A 17,722-nucleotide genomic window follows, 5' to 3' on the forward strand; every position below is an offset into this window, starting at 1 on the left:
TGTTATATTACAATTCTTACTATTTCTGAAGTAGTTCAAATGAATTCTAAGACAATATGTGCATTGAACATTGCATGTACTTGCCCCAATATATATTTCAAAGTTTTGGGGGGTAAGTCAGTTTAGTAGGAGAAAAAGGAGGTCAAGACAACTTAGTTTCTACTGTTTTCCAGGTACTATTCTCTGCATCTTTACTTAACTGTGTAGTAATGCTGAAATTTTGACATTAACTCACCTGACACATAAATAAAAAGATGCTAAGAATGATTGACTACTTCACCCAAGGTTGTACAGTGGGGCCTCGACTTACGAGTGTCCCGACTAACGAGTTTTTTGAGATACCAGCTGTCTCTTGGCCAATATTTTTGCATTGAGTTGACAGAGTAATTTGAGTTAACCAGCTCCTTAACAAGCTCCTTAACGAGCTCGGTCTCAGAACGAATTAAACTTGTAAGTCAAGGCCCCACTGTACTAACACATGGTCAAGTCAGGATTCTAAAAACAATGGTGTAGCCACGACACTCATATACTCAGCACCTATGAGGTAGATGCACCAAAGTGCAGAAGCAGAGCTGGTGAAAAAATAACCACAAAGGAAAGAAGAGAAGAGATATCTGCCCTGGGAGCACTTTCACAAGATGTGGCATTAAATACATATCAGTCAAACTTATGGGTGCTCAGCAGTTTGACTACTTTAGGTAGATAAACAACACAGTAATTTCATTAACAAAGAAGTGTGATGTTTTTGTTTTCCTGAAAACTCTTTTAAAAAGCAAATTAAATTATCACAAAGTAGATTTATTTTGTATGTAGAGATTAAAGATGCCATTATATATATACTATTACAATTTTTAAAATTTTTAAATTATTCTTTAAATTAGGGTATTAAAACAAAATAAAAATAAATACTTCCATAATCTTTTCATTTTAAAATATCGTTTTAAATCAATAGTATCAATTTTTGACATACAATTGTATTTGGTGATAGACTGCCATCTTTGTAGAGACCGGAAAATATTAATGGCATTTTCAACGACTTATTTCTTAGATGAATTCTGCTCCCCAAGAACATGGCTCATTGCTTTACAAAATCATAGAAGGTAATTGATAGATAAGAGGATAGCACTTTGATGATTTCGTTTACTTCTAGAAGGTCCTGCTAGTCTAAGAAGTTTTACAGCAAACGCTGAGCAACTCTAATAATTTGTTTACTTTGAAACAGTTCGTTTTTTAAAGAGAGACTGAACTGGCAATATCTTAAGCAACAGAGATATTTGCTACCTGCCAATATTTCCTGAAATTACAACAGAATGTATTTTAAATGAACATTCATGGCGCTGGCCAGTGTACTTAAGTGGTTAGAGTGTCATCCCAATGCACCAAAGTGTCATAGGTTCGATTCCTGAACAGGGCACAACCCAGGTTTCGGGCTCAATCCCCAGCCAGGGCACATGCATGAAGCAACTGATGGATGCTTCTCTCTCTCTCTTCCTCTCCCTTCCTATTCCTCTCTCTTCCTGTCTCTCTGGAATCAATGGCAAGCAATTTAATCCTCACGTGAGGATTAAAAGAAAGAACAGTCATGATATAAAAATTTGAATTTCTAAATAGCAAGTCCTCAACTGTAGAAACAAACAAACAAAAAATGTCATGGAAAAGAATATTAGGGGACAAGGCCTTTCCTCCTGATTTTTAAAACAGTTTTTCTAACTTTCTTCATATATTTCAACAAACAAACCAAAACAAAAATAGATGACTTTTTTTACTCTTTATATGTGTGAATAATTCAAATGACATTATTTTCATGTACTGAAAATATTAAATATATTTTAAATTATCAAAGTAATATCTCTTCATGGTGGCTAGTAGACCAATGTGCAATCATATACATATATTAATAACCTCTCCTCCATGCCAAAACTCTGGAGGTAGGCAGTCATCATCATTTGCTGTGTATTCATGCACATATAAATCTAAGCAAGTTCATTTTAGATAGAAATTGGGGAAAGGGCTGATGTGTTTGCTTCTACAAAACTCGGTTTAGACTATCTGTATTAATCAGCCCTTTTTTCTATTGAACACCTCATATAATTAACAATATACCATAGAGTTCTTTATTCCTAACCTTGCTTTATTTTAAAACTATTAAATGGTAAACAAGACCCCAAAATTATCAACTTTTCTGAAAATCTACTGACATAAAACACAACTCAAAAAAAAATCCAGCACACACACACAAAATAAATAAATCACTTCAGGAAACTAATCCAGGATCAAAGCACTATCTGGATGAGTAAGCTTTGTTATTACTATTATTTTTATCAACATTGTGAATATTAATTATTACTGAGTGCTTTGAATAAACTTCTCACTACACTTAGTCATGTACATGTATAATCTCATTTAATAGTTCTTATAACAATTCTAATATTTAAGAGCAACTATAATATCCATTTAAGAGAGAGATTAGTAATTTTTCCACATGGTCTCAAACCTAGAATGCAACAAAGACCTATATCAAATGCAAGATAATGCATCCTCACCCCTAAATATTAGAGTAAAAAATGGCAAGAACTTACCTCAGAACTGCGGAAATGGGAAAGGGGAAAGAAGGAAAAGGAGAAAAATGAAGGTCCCTTAACTTTTTATCACCCTTCTGTATCATTATGCACATTTGCTGATAAAATTTACTTAAAGCATTTCATTATCTCGATGTGTTTATAAACTCTGTCACTCTAACCCAGCTTCTATCTTATTACAACATAGCTGTGCCAGATATTCTTTTCCAAAGCTTGTGAAATTCATCCATAAAACAAGAGATCTCTTCACTGACTTCCATTTAAGCAACTGGCCACTTAAACTGACAGTGCTGACCCACAGGACGCTGAGTGTGTGTGAGGCAAGTAAGCCACCTTCAGGGAGTGGCATCTCACTTTATTAAGTTGAAGTCGACTGATAACATATGAATGGAACCATTCTCTAAATATAGGCCCTGGCCCTCCAAATATATTACCATTTGAGGGCATATCACATATACAGGGTGTCTCCAAAAATGTAGGTATACTTTAACAGCTGATAGCTCACTTTTGAAAATGAAATGTATTTGAATAATCACTGTCTTTATAATTATTCAAAGTTTCAGGACACCCTATATCAGGGGTGGGCAACCTTTTCGTGAGTGCATGCCAAAACCAGCAAAATCTCTGACTCAAAATTCTTCTGCATGCCAACCCTACTTTTTTGAGAACATGTTATGCCTACTTGATATCTCTTAAGGTGTACGTATGTGAAGAACCTTGAAGAAATAATAAAATTCATTTGAGCGACAAAAACACAGTCTATGATGATGAAAAATACATTTATTTTTAATGTATACATGTTATGTAAAATTATTTATTTATCTAAGATGCACCTACACTGAATTTATCTGAAAAATAAAAAAGTCAATATTAAGAAAAAAAATTGTATTGGAAGATTATAAGAGAGGGTTTCGCGTGCCATGTTTGGCACGCATGCCAGGGGTTGCCCACCCTTACCCTATATTTATGTTAAATATGTAAAAAATGTTTGTCTTTTATTTTACTAATTCCCTGCTTTAACAGATTTTTTGAGTAATCAATCATCTATTGGTCAAGATTACATTCAGGTGTCTAAAAAAATACATTCAGCCACCACCAGAGATACATAGAGTCAAAGTTGATGGCATTCTATGCGGCCCTGAAAAGTACCCGATCGCTTATGTTTTAAAAAGAATTTCATTTCTTTAACACAATTTTTTAAAAAATAATATAAGAACACCAAGGGGAGTAACAACTGGCCCAAAAATCCTGTGAGTTAGTGTCTGCCATCAACTTGTACTTTTGACTTTTTTCTTGGTTGCAGGAAATAATGATCTCTCTTAATGGTGCCAGAATCCTTCTGGATCTCTCATCATACCCTGACTTTGGAATTGGATGACATGAGCCACACATGTTCTTCCTTTGGCTCACTGATGACGTGACAAAAAGCCAATTTTTCAGCCCTTATAATTAATATGGTTTCAGTAACAATCAAATGCCAGACATAAGTCATAAACTAGTGTATCCTTGTGCCTCTGCATCCTACTTCAATTCACTCCAGAGCAAATTCATAGTAATTGTGATGCAAAAACATGCCAGGTGATCATAACCTCTGGCATATTCTTGCATCACAATGATCAGCATCTCTTGAGGTCATTTGGCAGAAAGTTGCCCAATTACAGAAAACCATCCAGAGGACTTGCTTCTTGGGAGAACTTCTGCTTTTGTTGGGGTTTCCAAATAAGCTGACCCTGAAAAATATATTCAAGTACAATTAGTTTATTTAAAATATAAATCCAGGAAACACAGGTAGGAAATGAGACAGAGAGGAGAAGACAGCCTAGAAAATATGAGTATAAATCCAGTGACCCCTTAGGGCAGCGGTTCTCAATCTGTGGGTCGAGACCCCTCTGGGGGTCGAACGGCCCTTTCACAGGGGTCACCTAAGACCATCCTGCATATAAAATATTTACAATACGATTCATAACAGTAGCAACATTACAGTTATGAAGTAGCAACGAAAATAATTTTATGGTTGGGTCCCAACATGAGGAACTGTATTTAAAGGGCCAGAAGGTTGAGAACCACTGCCTTAGGGAAACAATGGCTTCATCCCTCTGGGGGTGGTTTGCAAACTGGCTCCCACACTGAGAGCAAGGGGAGACCCAGGACAGAGGCAGGCCACTCCAGCTTGGGAGGTGCAGGCTTAACAAGCAGGGCACTTACATACCAGGGTGGTCATGGGTGCTGCAAGGCAGCCCATCACACCTGCCTGCCAGAAGCTTCAGGTTTCTACAGAGGCCTTTGTTTAGTCAGGAATACGGCCCAGATGGTCTCAAGGACACATGGCGATTTCAAGGCTGTGTCCTTGAAAATAGCTCCACCATGGGAATGCTGGGCAGAATATACATTCCAAAGACAGGGCGAGGGGAGGGGGTGGGGGAGGTAGGTAAGGACCAGTTGCACAGGTCCCCTCTGGGGTCAACTGGTGATCACATCCTCTGGATCACCTCCTCCCACAACTGGGGAATTCTGGGAATCTCTATACAACATTCACTTCACAGTTAATCCATCAGGGAGGAAGGAAAGAGAGCTGGGGTATTTATACACCAATTCCCATTAGACGAGGACCCCTGCAAAGGGAGGAGGTATTAACCTGACCCTGCCAGCCTGCCAGGTGGGCTAAAGGCTCCAATGGCCAAAGCATTTAGAAAAAAAGAAGAAAAAAAAAGTGCTAGCAGTTGGAAGTGAGGCCTCTGCACTGATGTAGGAGGGACCAGGAGCACCTGCCCTAAGGTGCTCTCTCCTCCGGGCTACCTGCCGCAGGTGGTAGTGTGCAGCCTTTCCCTCCAGCTGTTTTCATTTCTAAATCCCCCCCCCTCAAAGTTACCTATTCTAACCTCTCTAATCTTCAACTTAAATATTAGCATTGCTTCATGTAACCAACCTTACTTTCAGCAGCAGCAAAATGAACCTCCTGCTCACTGTTTTTTACACGTTTTGTTGGAAATATGTTTTTATTTTTAATGATGCTCTCCTATGAAGTGTTTCATGTAATCTAGCATGAATTTCGATTACATGATGTCTCATGGGACTGACTAAAGGAAATTTATCTGGAGAGGCATGTGTTACAGTTAGAGCACTTCATTAGCAAGTTAAATGTGAAGGAATATGAAATGCAGGAACTTCATTACCAAGCAAAATCAAGAACGCTGGTACTGTGTATACAATTCAGACATTGCCTCTGGACTCCAGCTCCCATTAAAAACAAGTATACCTACCATGTAATAAGAAGTAATAGATAAATTGAATGTTTTAACTACTAAAATTGTTGGAAAAGTAATGAAAATATTCTTGTAAACAAAATGCAAAAACCAGTTTTATCTATGTGTTCTAAGGACAGATAAATCCAAGCTTATACAAAATGTTCTAGAATGCAGAAAAGGAGGAAAATCATTCCAACATATTTTATGATGTTACTATCCTAACCTTTTAAAAAAAGCAGAAGCAGATGGAGAAGGATAAGGCAAAAAATTCAATGTATCTGCAAAATATACACTTACAACTGCAGATGAAAAAATTCCAAACAAGATATTACCAAACAAAATATATCATAAAATCATCCCAATAGATGCCAGAAAATATTTATCTAAACTACAGCATTGAAGCATAATTCTTAGCAACCTAGCAATGAAAGGGAATACTTTAAACTGAGAAAGAGAATTTATATAAAACCCACAGCAATCATCATACTTAATGAGAAAAAGTTAGTATTTCCTTTAAGAAAAGAAAAGAAAGATATTTACTTTCACTGCTACTTTTACAGTAAACATTATGCTGAAAGTCTTGGCTAGGAAAGATGGATAAGGAAAGAAAATGAAAGGGCTAGAAATGGGGAGAGGGGAGAAAGGGGGAATTTGCAGAAAAAATTCTTACCAACAAGGAAAATTGAAAAATATCTATAGATAAGGGTTAGTACTCACATGATAATCCATAGTTTTCATTTTCCAAAAAATGTTTTAAATTAGTTATATTTTTATAAACCAGCAATGAATATGTAGTATACACATAATTAAAATTTAAAAAAAATTATAATTATGACAAAATTATGAGTACCCAGAAATAAATATAACTAACAATATGCATAAAATTTGTGAAAAAATTAAAAACATTATATTAAAAAACATTTTAAAACATTTAAATAAATGGAAAATATACTATGTTCATGGAAACGTTAATATTGTTTAGAAACCAATATTGTCTTTATTGTTCAACAAATGCAATTAAATCCTAATCAAAATACCAAAACAGTTATAGTCATTTTAGACTAAACAGGTTTTTTGTTTTGTTTTATTTTAATTTTCATATGAAAGAACAAGACCCATGGTAGAGGTAGACCATGTCTGAATAAAAATAATGGGGGCATTTTCCTATGAGTTAAAAATTTCAGTTTTGCCCAGTTGGCTCAATGGTTGAGTATCAATCTAGGAACCAAGAGGTCATGTTCAGTTCCAGGTAGGGGCACATGCCGGAGTTGTGGGCTCAAATCTACTCAATTACATGCACCTGAACTCTATCAAGCCCTCATCACTCAGCCACTTGGGACCACAGGTTCAGACCATATGTTCAAGGTTACAACTATAGCAGTGGTTCTCAACCTTGGCTGCACATTAGAATCACCTGGGAATCTTTTTAAAATCCTGATTTCTGTGCCTCATCCTCCGGAAATTCTGTTTCTTTGTTATGGGGTGGGGCCACAACATGAGTAACAAAGAAACAGAATTTCCGGAGGATGAGGCACAGAAATCAGGATTTTAAAAAGATTCCCAGGTGATTCTAATGTGCAGCCAAGGCTGAGAACCACTGAACAATAGCCTTTGGCTATAATTGTGTTGGGACTTACACATGGCTTTGCCATGAGAGGATCATGCCCTCTCATTAGTCCCAAGCTTGAACCTGTCCAAATGCTGTAGCCGCTCTCCACACCCCAGGCCTTCACTGAACTAGCTTTATACCATTGTGGTTGGAAAAGATGTATAATAGGATTTCAAACTTCTTAAATTTCTAATTACTTAGTTCATGACCTAAAGTCTTCCAGTCTGGCTAATGTTCCAAGTGCACTTGAGAAGAATATATATTCAATTGTGTTTGTTGGAATGTTTTGTACATGTCTGTTATGTCCATCTTGTCTAGTATAAACATTGGCCACGAACTAAGATACAATATTTGCAACTCATTGACAGAATAAAATAGTATACAGAACATAAAAGTACTTAAGATATCAATTAAAAAATAAACTGTTAGAAAATGGAAAAATATAAATAAGTTCATATAAACAGACATACACAAATAACATTAAAGGATGATCATTAATATTAGTAATTAAAGAGATTAAAATTAAGGTCACAGTAGCACAATATGTTATACCTACCAGCTTGTCATATATTTGATTTCATAAATCACTAATGTAGATATACAAGAATTGGAACTCTTCTATTGCTGATGGAAGTATATTGCTTACTACAACTTGGTTAAATAGTTTTGCACTTTCTAGTAAAGCTGAAAATGCACTTGCTCCGATCATTCCACATCTGGGACTATATACTAGAGAAGCTATCATACATATAGTTCAGACACATACCAGAATAAATAAACTCTCACACATGTACATCAAGAAAGCTCACAACAACATTAATAATAGACAAACTTAGAAACATCAAATTTCTGCCAACACAATGATTAGATAATTAAGATGGAGTATATTTATTTATTAATTAAAATACTTTATGACAAAACAATGAGTCAACTTCAGCAAAATTCAACATGGGCGAATCTCAGGAATATAATCTTTAAAAAGAAAAAGTTACAGAAGAATATATACAATATAATACCATTAATATATGTTTAAAATCTGAAAAAACTAAACAGTATATAAATGAGGGCATATAAGATATAAATAATTTTTAAAGTAAATAAATGCAGAATTCAGGGGAGTAGTTAGCTCTGCAGAGATGGGGAAGAGTGATGGACTTAAGTAAGTTACACAAGGGGCTTCAAAGGAACTGGTAACATTCTGCTTCTTAAGTTGGTGTACACATGTTCCTTTATTTTATTTTCCTTACATGTATGTTATAAAGGTCATTTGTTTGTTTTAAGAATTATTAAACCATTTGAAAATAAAGCTGAAGTAATTATAGTATTTCTTCCTTAGGGAACATAGAAGGAATAAATATAACTTTTATTACATTTAAAAACACATTAGAATAAAATTAAGTTCTTTCAAATCCATGATATGCAAACAGACAACCTTTAGGTCAAGAACTCCTGCTTATCATCAATAAGTCAACATTGATAAGTGCTGGCAAGGATGTGGAGAAAAAGGAACCCTCATGCACTGCTGGTGGGAATGCAGGCGTGTGCAGCCATTGTGGAGAACAGTATGGAGTTCCCTCAAAAAACTAATAATGGAACTCCCATTTGACCCAGTGATCCCACTTCTAAGAATATATCCCAAGGAACTAGAAACACCAATCAGAAAGGATATATGCACCCCTATGTTCATAGCAGGACAATTCATCATAGCTAAGATTTGGAAACAGCCTAAGTGCCCATCAGCAGATGAGTGGATTAAAAAACGGTGGCACATCTACACAATGGAATACTACGCTGTGGTAAAAAAGGAGGAATTCTTGCCATTTGCAACAGCATGGATGGACTGGAGAGCATAAGTGAAAGAAATAGAAACTGTAAGACACCATAAGTATTCAGCTCAATAAGCCCAACTATCAAAAGACCATTTCCTTTAGCTCTAAGAAGAAAAACAAGTAAAACCCAAGACCCAAACCTCTGTATACCTTTTGGAGAAATGAAGGCAGCAGCTGAGTCGCCTAATGACATGTGGCAGCCATCAGGGAGTTAGAGCAAAGCAGTAATGGGAAGTTAGAGCCCAGACGAGAATACAGGGCCCACCAGGCAATGCACACTGCATACTCAGGACCACTCTTCTAATCTGAGCATATCGATTCTCTTAGCCCAGTTACAGGAAACCTGTATGCATGGCTTACAGTTCACGCCCATCACCTACACAATGGTCGTAAGAGTAGACAGAAAGGGGGTGGAGCTTTTTGACACTTTTTCATTTGTAAAGTTTATTCATTGTACTCAGTAGGGGCACTGCAAGGCGTGCTTTTCTCTCTGCTCTGTCCTCCCCAGTGCCACCCACTGGACCCCATAGCCCGTGATCCCACCTCCACATTGCCCAAAGTTTGCAACCAGATATACATTTTCCTTCCAGCCCCTGTTTCTGATTTCCGCTGCTTCACCTTGACCCACTCAGCTCATCTTCATGAATTTGAACCTCTGCCTGCCTGAACTTATAGATTCTTCCTGGCCTTCAGTCACTTTCCTAGATATGACTTCTGGCCTTTCTGATACTCCTCAACTGTCGGCAACAAAACATTAAATAAATAGAATATTTCACTTTGCCATTCTCAACTGTCATTCTGATATGCCACTGTTCCTAGTGAAATACCAGTCAGTTGTTGTTTTAAAGTTACTAATTTTAAAATGTTTTCAATGTATTAAAATTTATCAAAACTTCAAAAAGAACTACGGCTTATCAATATTATAATAATTTTGCCTCCCCACATAAAAAAGCAAAAATGACTATCAAGTATTGTGAGTTCGGTAACTCTCCTTATTAATATCTTAGAGCTAAAAATCACTTAATGATTTTTGTCCTACTGCAATAATATTGATCTGCAGCCATTAGATGAGAGAAAGATAGAATATTTAGTGACCGAAAATGGGCATTTTTAAGTATAGATATATGTAGTGCAGTGATACATTGAAAACAAAGACACACTTAAAACAAAGTCACCAAAATAGAATGTTCCTTGGCACTAAAATCTTAAAATGCATTGTGGAACCATAAAAAATATAATATTGCTTTCCCCCCAAAAAAAAAAGAAAGAAAAAAAATGAAGTGCAGCCAAGAATGGAAAGAACTTTGAGAGCTCATATAAGTATACAGTATAATGCCTCTAAAACACATAGCTTCAACTTTCTTCAGAATTACTAGATATAAACAATACTTTCTCTAATTTGATATTCTAGACATTTATACTTTATTAAAGAAAAATTTAAACATACACAATAGTAAAGAAAATAATATTTTGAACCTCCATGTACCCATCACCCAGCTTCCACAATTATCAAAGCAAAATCAATTTTATTTTGTTCATAACCTCACATGTTCACCTACCTTCAAATTATTTTGAAACAATTAGACAACACTATTACACTCATAAACATTTTAGCATGTATGTGTAAAACACAATAGCTACTTTTTGAAAATAACTGAGATAAGTTTATCACAATATTTGAGAAAATAAAAAAATAAGTTTAATATAATCAAATATTTAGGTAATATATACATTTTATTGGTTATCTTACACTTGTCCTTTTAATTTTTACAATATATTTGATCATATTGTGATCCAAACAAGAGTTATACATTTTGATTGGTTAATTTGTTTAAGTTTTTTTGAAGGTTTCTTAAATGTTTAACTTATTTATTTATTTAATTTACTGGAGTGACATCTATAATAATAAAAGCGTAGTATGCTAATTAGACTGGACAGCGGAATGACCTTCTGGACGTCATTCTGGACATCCTTCTGGATGAAGCCACAGTGGCTGGGGCTGAGGCAGAGGCAGTTAAGGGCGATCAGGAAGACAGATGAGCAGTTAGGGGTGATCAGGCAGGCAGGCAAGTGGTTAGGGGTGATCAGACAGGCAGGCAGAGTGGTTAGGGGTGACAAGGCAGGCAGGCAGGCGAGCAGTTAGGAGCCAACTGTCCCGGATTGCGAGAGGGTGCAGGTTGGGCTGAGGACACCCCCTACCCCCAGAACAAATTTCATGCACCGGGCCTCTAGTTGGTTAATAAGATAATATAGGTTTCAAGTATACATTCCCATGATACATAATCTATATGCTGCATTTTGTGCCATCACCCAAAGTCAAATCAGCTTTTGTCACTCCCTTCCCCCTTTACCTTCCCTCCAACATACTCTTGTCTGTGTCTCCAAGTTTCAGTTTTATATCCCACATATGGCTCTTAGCTTTTTCTGACTTTTGTCACTTAGCATGATATTATCAAGGTCCATCCACATTGTCGTAAATGGCAGTATTTCATCTTTTCTTAGGCTGAGTAGTATCCCATTATACATATACTAGAGGCCCAGTGCACAAAAATTTGTGCACTCGGGGGTAGGGGGTCCCTCAGCCCGGCCTGTGCCCTCTCGCAGTCTGGGACCCCTCGGGGGTGCCCACTTGCTGGCTTAGGCCTGCTCCCTGGGGGATTGGGCCTAAGCTGGCAATCAGACATCCTTCTGGCAGCCCGGAAGCCCTTGGGGGATGTCCACTTGCCAGCGGGGAGCAGACCTAAGCTGCAGTCAGACATCCTTAGCGCTGCTGAGGAGGCAGGAGAGGCTCCCACCACCACTGCTGTACTGGCAGCCATCAGCCTGGCTTGTGGCTGAGCAGAGCTCCCCCATGTGAGAGTGCCCTGACCACCAGAGGGCAGCTCCTGCATTGAGCGTCTGCCCCCTGGTGGTCAGTGTGTGTCATAGTGACCAGTCATTCCCAGTCTTTCTGCTGTTAGGGTCAGTTTGCATATTACCCTTTTATTACATAGGATAGAGGCCTGGTGCACTGGTGGGGGCTGGCTGGTTTGCCCTGAAGGGTCATCCGGATCAGGGTGGGGGTCCCGCTTGGGTGCCTGGCCAGCCTGGGTGAGGGGCTGATGGTTGTTTGCAGCTGGTTACACCCCCTTCAGGGTGGGGGTCCCCACTGGGGTGCCTGGCCAGCCTGGGTGAGGGGCTAAGGGCTGTTTCAGGCTGGCGGGCGACTGTAACTCCCAGCCTCTTATTTTTTTTTTTTTTATTCTTGGATTTATTTACCTTCTATAGCTGTCACTGGAGCTGAGAGCCGGCTCCAACTGTGAGGCCAGGCTCCAGCTCTGAGGCCATTGCCGGTTGAAAGTAGGTATCTGGGTTTGTTTAGCTTCTATAACTGAAACATTGTTGCTTCCGGAGATCAGAGCTGGGCCACGGCAGGCTATCCTGCTTATTAGCCAATGGGAAGCATAGCGGAGGTATGGTTAATTACCATGTTTGTCTATTATTAGATAGGATACCACAAGTTCTCTATCTAATCATCTACCAAAGAACACTTTGGTTGTTTCCATGTCTTAGGTACTATGAATAGTGCTATAATGAACATAGGAGTGCATACATCTTTGCGAATAAATGTTTTCAAGTTTTTTTCTGGTAATACCCAGAATGGGAGTTGCTGGGTTATGTGGTGCTCTATTCTTAATTTTTTGAGGAACCTTAGTACTGTTTTTCATAGTGGATTTACCATTTTACATTTCCACCAGCAGTGAATGAAGGTTCCCTTTTTCTCCACAACTTCTTCAGCACTTGTATTGTTTGTCTTATTGATAATAGCCACTCTAACAGGTGTGAGGTGGTATCTCACTGTAGTTTTGATTTGCATTTTCCTAACAGCTAGTGCAGTTGAGCATCTTTTCATACAGTATCTGTTGGCCATGTGTATGTCTTTTGGGGAGAATTTCTGTTCAGGTCCTCGGCCCATTTTTTAATTGGATTGTTTATTTGTTTGGTGTTGAGTTGTATGACTTCTTTATCATTTTGGATATTAACCCCTTGTCAGAGCTGTTGTTTGCAAACAACAAGCTCTTAAGTCTTGTCATTTATAGCTATCATTCTGTTTTGTTCTTCACAATTTATTTTGAAAAAATCAGGCATCTGTTTTATTTCACTTTTTGTCCTGTGAGTTTCCAATGGCATCATTCAACATGTTCCTCTCTCTCCTATATGCATTATACACTTGTCGTTAGATCCAGCATTTCCAGGACCATTTCACAGGAAGCACCTCCAGGAGGTGCCTAATATGGACTTTGCCTCTGTGATGCCAGCAGAGGTCAATGGGGATTGCAGAATGTTGATATTTTATTTAAATTATCCTTTTTTGTGTGTATAAGTTGGAATCTATATTATAAAAGGCCTGTGGCCCTAACACCATAACGACCAAAGACCTGCGCGGGTGGGCGGGGCAGCGCGATTTCGCATGCTGGGCTTCTAGTATTTTACAAAGATCTCTTCATGTACTATTTTGTTTCACTGAGATATTGATTTTACAGGAAAGAGAGAATAAATTCTTGTTTCTTTCTTTCAAAATGAGTTAATTCTTTATGGGCCTCTCTAATCATTATCAACTGATTGTGGGAGGTGTTCTTTTTTAATATCATAATGCATTTATGCATTTAAGTACATGTGTTGTGCTTTGGTTTGCTGCAGTTATTATTGCTACAGATGCTCAGATTGCCCCATATTTTACCAGTAGGAGCATCTTCAAGTTAGTAGCTCAAAATTGGTTATAATGAGAGTATTTACACCACAAAAAGCAGCAAACACAAATCAAGGCTTTTTCCTCCCCGAAAAGCAGTTATCAACATTTACCAGCTCACTGCTGGCATCCCAGCCTATTCTGTCCCTTTTATCATCATCAAGTTTTAGCTCTGTGGGTAAATATACATTTAATGTGCATTTGCAGTCCTGATGTCGCTGAGTTTTCTAGTTATTTAGCTTGCCTCACAGGCCTTCTCTATTAGATCCAATCATGAAATGATGCTAACAGAAGTAATACACCCTGTGTTGTGTTTTTGTGATCTTTGTGGCCCTTATATTTGAAAATTGGATTCACTGGATATAAAATTTTTTGATGGCATTTTATTGTTTTTTAATATCTTGAATAAGACATTGTTTTCTGGAGATCTGGGCTTTCCATGTTGTTTCCAGTTACTGGTGCAAAGGGGGGACTTCCTACTGCTGACAGGGATGAAATCCTGGCTCTCCACTTGGCCCTCCCTGACACCACCTGGTAGCTTTGGGGTCAGAGTGCTTAGTTCCAGCATGAAGATGCCGAAAGTCTGGGCTCCATATCTGGTCCTGGCTGGTGAGGGTGTGTGGCTGGGTCACAGTTTTTTTTCGGTGGTTTTTCGCTGAAGAAAAGTACCTGTTTAAGTTTTGTCTTGCTAGGCTGCCCATTTTCTATTCCCTTTGCTAGGGAGAGCAGGATTAGTTAAGGCTTTTCAGGGATATTTGAGGCAAAAAAAAATCCCTGAGATCTTAGGAACATGTCATTCTTTGGATCCTGAGTCCTCGTCTTCTGCCTGTGTTCTCTCCACCTTTCACAGTCTTCTTACATTTGCTTTATCTACGGTCCAGGAATTGCTGTTGCACTTAACGGAAGGAGTATGGAGAAGCAGATCTTTATCTTCCTGAAAGTAGAATCATAAATGTCCTTTTAACTTAATCTTTAAAAGCATGCATGTGCCATTTTTGAGAATGTGTACCTACACCCTTGATCTTTGAATGAAAACTGTCACATTTTCAGAATTTTGTGTATATTCATGTGTATTTTCTTCAGGTAAATCACTTACCCCTATGTTGGTTTTACCTAGATTTGTTTATCTCTTTATCTGTTTAATCATTTTTCATATGTGTTGATTAAGATGATCTCTTACTACACTTTTTTAGCAAACCAATTTTTAGCAATGTTCCTTCATTTTCTTGATTAAAAAAATTAACAATGTTTACTTAGCCCTCTATTTTGTTAGGTATGGAATTTTTGTTTCATGTCAATTAATTTCTTTATTTTTATTGTTTACACTTTTGCAGATGTCCCCATCCCCCCTTTCCCCTCTTGCCATCCAGCGGCCCCCCTCCCCTTCCCTCTGACTATCACCATGCTATTGTCTGTGTCAACATGGTTATGCATGTAAGTTCTTTGGCTAATCCCTTCACCTTCTTTCATCCAATCTCCCCAGTCACCCCTTCCCTCTGTCAGCTCTCAGTCTGCTCATGTAGCCAGGCCTCTGTTTCTATTTTGTTCATCACTTTATTTTGTTCATTCAATTCTACATATTAGTGAGATTATATGGTATTTATCTTTCACCTACTGGCTTAATTCACTTAGCATAATAATCTCTATGCCTACCCATGCTGTAAAAAAGGTAAGAGTTCCTTCCTTAAGTTCTGGGTAGTATTCCATTGTGTAAATGTACCATGGCTTTTTTATCCACTCATCTATTGATGGGCACTTGGGCAGTTACCAGATCTTAGCTATTCTAAATAAAGCTGCTATGAACATAGGGGTGCATATATCCTTTCTAATTTGTATTTATGGATTCTTAGGATATATTCCCAGAAGTGGGATCACTGGGTCAAAGGGCAGTTTCATTTTTAATTTTCTGAGAAAACTCCAAACTCTTCTCCACAGTGGTTGCATCAGTCTGCATTCCCATCAACAGGGCACTAAGGTTCCTTTTTTCTGCACATCCTCGCCAGTACTTTTTGTTTGCTGGTTTATTGATGGTAGCTATTCTGGCAGGTGTGAGGGGAAATCTGGTTGTGGTTTTAATATGCATGTCTTTGATGATTAGTGATGTTGACCATATCATCTGTATTCATTTATAATCTTCTATAACAAATCATTACAAACGTAATGACTTGAAAACACACAAATTTATTTTCTTATAGTTCTGTAGGTGAGATGTTTAAATGGGTCATCAGGTTGCATTCCCCCTGGAGGGAATAGTGGAGATTTTTCCAATTTCTAGAGCAGTGGTTCTCAACCTTCCTAATGCCGCAACCCTTTAATACCGTTCCTCATGTTTTGGTGACCCCCAATTTCATTGTTACAAATTGAACATAATTAAAGCATAGTGATTAATCACAAAAACAATATGAAATTATATATGTGTTTTCCGATGGTCTTAGGCAACCCCCGTGAAAGGGTCGTTCGACCCCCAAAGGGGTCGCGACCCACAGGTTGAGAACCACTGTTCTAGAGGCTTCCTGCATTCCTTTATCTGTGGTCTCTTCCTCCATCTTCAAGGCCAGCTGCATAGCATCTTTAAATCTCTTTTTCCCTAGTTCTCCTGCCTCCCTCGTTCCCTTAGAAAGACCTTGTAATTACATTGTTCCCACCCACATGATCCAGGATCATTTCCCTTTCTCAAACTCCTTAACTTTATTCACATCTATAAAATCTCCTTTGACATGAAAGGTAACATATTCTCAAAGCCCAGGGTTTGGGATATGGGCATCCTTCAGGGGTTAGTCTTCTGTCATACAGCTGTTTATCACCTTATTTTTGAGATCTAATTTGACAGGTTTTATGTTTTCATTTAGTGGCATTGTATCATCAGTGATTGGAGGAAGTTTCTTCTCTAGATTGAGTTGTTCTCTTCTGAATAAAAACATTGGTTATTGCACAGTTTTATCCTTTTCTTCTCCTCAAAATCATGCTGTTTCTTCATTTTATATCATACATAGCAGTCTGTCCTCAGGCATGCTGTCAGCTCTCTTCTTATCTGAATTTTGTTTTTTTCTTTAAAGGCACAGTTTGAGGGATCTGCTTAATTCCTGGTCCATCAACTATTCTGTAACTTGAGGGAATTGTGGAGGAAGACATATAACTGAAATGAGGTTGCAGTTTGAAAATCTGAGTTCCTATCCTTTTGCTCTATGGCTTCGCCCAGAATTCATTACATTAACAGGAGGAATCCCATTCTCAGAGAGAGATGCCTCCAGGGTCCTGATTCAGTGCCTGGCTTTGGATTCATTTTCACCCAGGAACCTCAGTACCATGGCTCATTTCTCCATGTCACCCTCTTCTCCCAGCAGCCATTCCCTGTAATGCTCCTCTTTCAGGAAAGGGAACAAGCACGGAGGTCTCCTCAGGTTTCCTCTCTCAGGGACAATTTTATAGGCTCTGGTAAAGCTACAAGGGGAAGGGGAAGCGAGAATCAATCTGTGCAGCACCTGCCTCTCTAGTTCATCTTTTTCTTAATTTTGGCTTTTCTGCCAGAGCAACAGTTGTTATAGTTTAACATTATATGCTGCTCCTTACCCTGTGGTGTCACGGGTGTTTGGGCTTGCTGTACTGTTACTTATGAGCATTTTATTATGTTTTAGAGATGGAAAATTCTGTGATGCTGTTTCAATCAATTTACTTCCAATTGAAGAACAATTCCCATGAGTTTTATCTTAAATGAGGTTATTTGGACCAAT

This window comes from Myotis daubentonii, chromosome 11, assembly GCF_963259705.1.
Source record: "Myotis daubentonii chromosome 11, mMyoDau2.1, whole genome shotgun sequence".
Classification (NCBI taxonomy): Eukaryota; Metazoa; Chordata; class Mammalia; order Chiroptera; family Vespertilionidae; genus Myotis; species Myotis daubentonii.